Source organism: Miscanthus floridulus, chromosome 10 (assembly GCF_019320115.1).
Source record: "Miscanthus floridulus cultivar M001 chromosome 10, ASM1932011v1, whole genome shotgun sequence".
Classification (NCBI taxonomy): Eukaryota; Viridiplantae; Streptophyta; class Magnoliopsida; order Poales; family Poaceae; genus Miscanthus; species Miscanthus floridulus.
The window spans coordinates 102,498,903-102,503,778 of NC_089589.1; positions in this window are offsets into that span (position 1 = coordinate 102,498,903).

Sequence of the window (4,876 nt, forward strand, 5' to 3'; positions counted from 1 at the left end):
GAGGGAGACGAAGAGGAGAGAGGAGAGAGGACGGGGCTCGGATAAAGTGCGGACCTGACTTGTTCGGTTCACCGGATTTGATAATTTTTTCGGGTCCGCGGCGCTCGTCCAGCAGCCACGCATTTGTAGGGCCGGCTCGTATTACCGGCGGCCCCTACTGTTTTATTTGTAGGGGCGGCTCAATCATCAATCGCACCTACAAATAGAAACATCGGAGGCGGCTGGTGAGTGAGCCGCCCCTATAAATCCTTCCTACCCATTTGTAGGGGCGGCTCGTATCACCAGCCGCCCCTACTAGGGGTGGCTGATCTCATGGATCCCGAATATGCTACTGTAGGAGCGGCTCTATCATTAGCCGCCCCTAAAAAATTTTTATCCCGTTGCTACAAACCGTTTTTTACTTAGTGGTACCCGCCCAGGCCGATCTTCTTGAGGATCTTGTACGACGAGTCCACGACGCTGACCCGTGCTGCCTTGTCGTTCTTTTTTTGCTCCTCGTGGATCCTTAGATTCTTGCGCGGCGCGGGGGCGGCGTATTGGAGCCACGAGGACGGCCATCGTGGAGGTGGGGTGGACGACTGGTGGCGGCGGAAGAGAAAACGGGAGTAGGCGGCCCGATGAAGAGCGAGGTGCGGTTTTAATTATAGCTGCTGCTCAATTCGCATTACGTGCGGAATCCGACAAGGAAATGGAACGCCGTTGGAGTATGTGCGTGCAGATTTAACCTATGTGCATGCAGATTTAATTGGGTCAATCCGATGACCCAATACCCAATTATGTATAGTGGTCGGAAAGGACCATCACGGTATTGTTAGGTATTTTTATATAATTTTAGGAAAGGACCACTACGGTATTTTTAAGATTTATTTAAGAAATCAGATTAATAAAAATTAGGCTTACGGACTTAAGGCTAGTATGGTAATTTCCGTTACATACGTTGCTAAAAAAAATAATACCTAGCGTTAGTGGCTAAGGAGGACAGAGGAACCGCTATAGATGGTCATTTGGGCCGCCCGGCACGGCCCGGCACGGACTTATGCTCGGCACGGCCCAGTGGTCATGGGCCGGCATGGCCCGTCAAGTGCATCGGGCCGTGCTGTGCCAGCCCACGGGCGGCAACAACAGTCCAAGCACGGACCTAAAGGCCTCGTGCCATGCTGGGCTGGCCCGACGAGCCCACCATGCTCGCGCCGGCCTGATTACTATTCTCAGGCAAAAAAAAACCAATGAAAAATCGAATCCAAAGTTCAGGTACAAACGAAAATCGAATCCAAGATAGCACACATAAAAATCGAATGAAATCTGACGCTGACGGTGTTTGGGAGGCGTCGCTGCGCCCGTGCGGAGCCAGGCAGCTGCGCCCACGCGAGGCCAGGTAGCCGCGCCACCGCTCGCTAGCCAGCCATGCGCCACTCTGCCCGCCGCTCGCTGGCCACCACGCGCTGCTCCGCCGCGGCTCACTGGCCACCGCGTGTCGCCGCTTACTGGCCACGCGCACCACCCCCTCGCCTATGCTTGCGCCATCGGAGTCACAGGGTGGGGAGGGGGAGGAGAGGAAAGTGACGGCTGCAGGGAGAGGATAAGATAGCTAGGGTTTGATTTTTGATAGGTAATATATATGGGAGGTGTATCTTCGGGCCAGGCCGGGTCGGCATGCTGTGCCGAGTGGGAGGCCCAGGCACGGCCCTAGGGTCGGGCCAGGCCAGCTCGGGCCCGACAACCACCGTGGCGTGCCGTGCTTGGGCCAGGCTGAAATGTCGGGCTCTGGGCGGGCCAACGGGCCTCGGGCCATATGGCCAAGTATAGGCGCCGCTGCTCGGCTCTACTGATCTGGCTGAACATCGATGCCATGCCATGGCAAACTGATCCACCTCCTTTAGATTTAGGCCTCCATTTGTCTACTGCCTGGTGGTGTGCAGCTACCGACCTGCTTGGTTATGGAGTGCCGGCCATAACGATAGTGCTAGGGCCCGGATGCCCAGACGGACGCCTGCACGCTGCACTCCGCTTCATGCGCTCCATGGGGGCCCGCACCGCCCGAGCGACAAGAGGTGAAGGGGCGACCCCTTCGATTCCAAAGGACCCGGCTGCGACAACGTATGGATGCCCTGTCGGCGCTAGGTGGAGAACACAGTAAGACAATGCAGCAGAAGGCAAGGAGGAGAGATGCAACACCCGATCTGCTTTTAAAACATCCAAATACAACAGTTGCGACATACGTCTAAAGGCAGATGAAACACTTGAAACATGCTTCTGAAACACTTGGAAAAAGCACCTAAAAACACATGAAAACCATTGCAACCATATGCAACATCCAGATAAAACAAATGCAACATATGTGTGAAACATATGCAACATCCAGATAAACAAACTTGCAACATGCATTAGGAAAACACAGATAAAACATTGGTAATAAACCTTTGCAACATCGGTGTACAACCATTGCAACATATGCAACATCTCGATGTACACTTTTGCAACATCCATCTGAAACACTGCAACATACCTCTAAAACACTCGAAACATACGCTTGCAACATGCTCTTTTAGCAAAACATGGCAGCCAGGTGGGCGGAGCATGACACAGCGGGATCCCGGTTGTGCGGTCATAGTGGAGAAGGAGGATAGCCGCGGGCAGGCTGTTGTGCGGCCCCCGGTGATAGGGCGCACGCGGTGCCCTCGGTGGAGGCGATAGCAGTAGTCAGGTGGTGCGGCCTTGCGTGGCAAGCAAGCCACGGCGGTGCGGCAGGGGCGATGGTGGAGAGGAAGGCAAACGGGAGGCGAGGTGGAGAGGAATGACGGTGGGAGGTGCGGTAGAGAGGGAGGTTTGCGGGAGCCGCGACCGAGCCGGTTGCGGAGCGAAATCGTGGTGATGCGTGAATTTTTATTAATCTGCTGTGACTGGAGGGGAGTAGAGGGAGCGGATAGGAACGATAGCTTTTGGACGTCAGGTTCACCAATAGGGGCATCTGGTGTAGACGGACGTCTGACTCCTAGGGTAGCACTAGCGCCTAGACACCTGCGGCTGCTCTGTGCTGCTGCTCGGATTCGCGCGCCGCTCGCACCAGCTCCCTTTCCTGCGCTTGCATCCGAACCATCCGCTGCCCATGTTGCTCGGATGACTCGCCCCACACCTCTTCCACTCGGGCGCGGCGCCCGTCTCTTCTAGGCCGCTCGGAAGATCTGCCCCCGCCTCTTCCACAACAGCACCGCGTGACCTATGCCTCCTCCCCACACCGCCAGCGGCAGCCTGCGCCTCCTCCTCGTGTCGGTGGCCAAGGCTTGACCCTGTCCGCCATCATGGACACCAACGTTGGTGGTCTTCACTTGCAATACAAAACACTCGAATGCAATATACATTTGAAACAGATAAAAATTTGGTACGTAAGCTTGCAACATGTGTGTGAAACATATGCAACATCCTAATAAACAATTACAACATGAAAAACACTTAATGCAACATATGACTGAAACAACCGAAACATTAGGAACATATTGTTGCAACATATGTGTGAGAACATATGCAACATCCAGATAAAAAATGATTGCAACATACGTCTGGAAACAAATGAAACATTTTTGAACAAACGTTTGCAACATGATTCTGAAACACTTGCAACATATGCAACATCCCCCGATCTACTTTTGCAACATCTATAATAAACAACTCCAACATACCTTTGAAATGACTGAAACACCTGAAACATACATTTGCAACATAGGGAAGGGGAAGCCTGGGCCGCTCGATTTCAACCGTCGAGGTTGGAGCCAGAGGGCGAGCAGCGGCGCACGGGCACTAGCGCCACTAGTACCGGGCTTGGCTCGGCGGCGATGTTGTGGGATAGGGGCCGAGGAGTGCCATGGTTGCCAGGATGGGAGAGCTCGGTCGATAGGGTGGGAGAGGGCGCCACCAGAGGTGGGGAGGGCACCGCGTTGGGGTGGAGGAGAGCCGCCCACTCCCCTGCAACACCGCTATGCCACCTCCGTGGATCTCGCTGGAGGCGAGTATATCTCGCTCCTACTCCATGGATCTCGCTAGGGTGGTGGGAGAGGGCCACCGGATCTCCGTGTGTTCGGGACGGTCTCCTGGTGGGGGAGGACACCGGGCGTTGGTGCGCTGTGACAGGGGATGAGGAGCGCGGAAGGAGTAAGGGCGGGAGCGGAGCAGAGCAGAGCGAGGCGTGCGGGAGTTGATTTTGTTAGGCGAGGCATGTTTTTTTAGGTGAGCGGCGCACACAGTAGTGAGTGGAGCAAGGCGTCCGACGTATTAATGGTAGCATTACCGTTAAAATAAGGCATCCACGACCGCATGAAAGATATGATATATAGAAGGGGCTTTTTTTATTATTTTTATTTTCATTCATCAAAGTTGTTGGTGAGTGGCATGTCTGAAAATATATGCTAGGACAGGCTCCTTTTCTCTATTTTCAACATTTAGCCTCTCATTGTAAGTTTCTGTGTTGTGACTATAAACTTGTAATTCAAGATGGCAATGGGTACTGGCCACCCGTACCCGCACTTGCCAGATCAAAATCTTCCCCGTCGGGTTACCCGTACCCGCAGGCGGGTAGAAAATTCATTCCATACCCGCACCCGACGGGTAATTCTTACCCGACAATATACCCGAGTTCACACACCAAAATATAATTGCTTCCAGCAAAACAAATCAACAATAGATCAGCAAAACAGAAATATGGGCTGGTGGAGTGGAGTGAGGATGAGGATTAGGGTTTGAGGGAGTTCTGGAATATATATACTCATATGCTTATATGGGCCAAATATGGGCTATATGCTTATATGGGCTAAAATTGCAGAGGTTGGATATTATTTATGCGGGTTTTTTTTACCCGCAGGTATGCGGGTATGGGTAGTATACA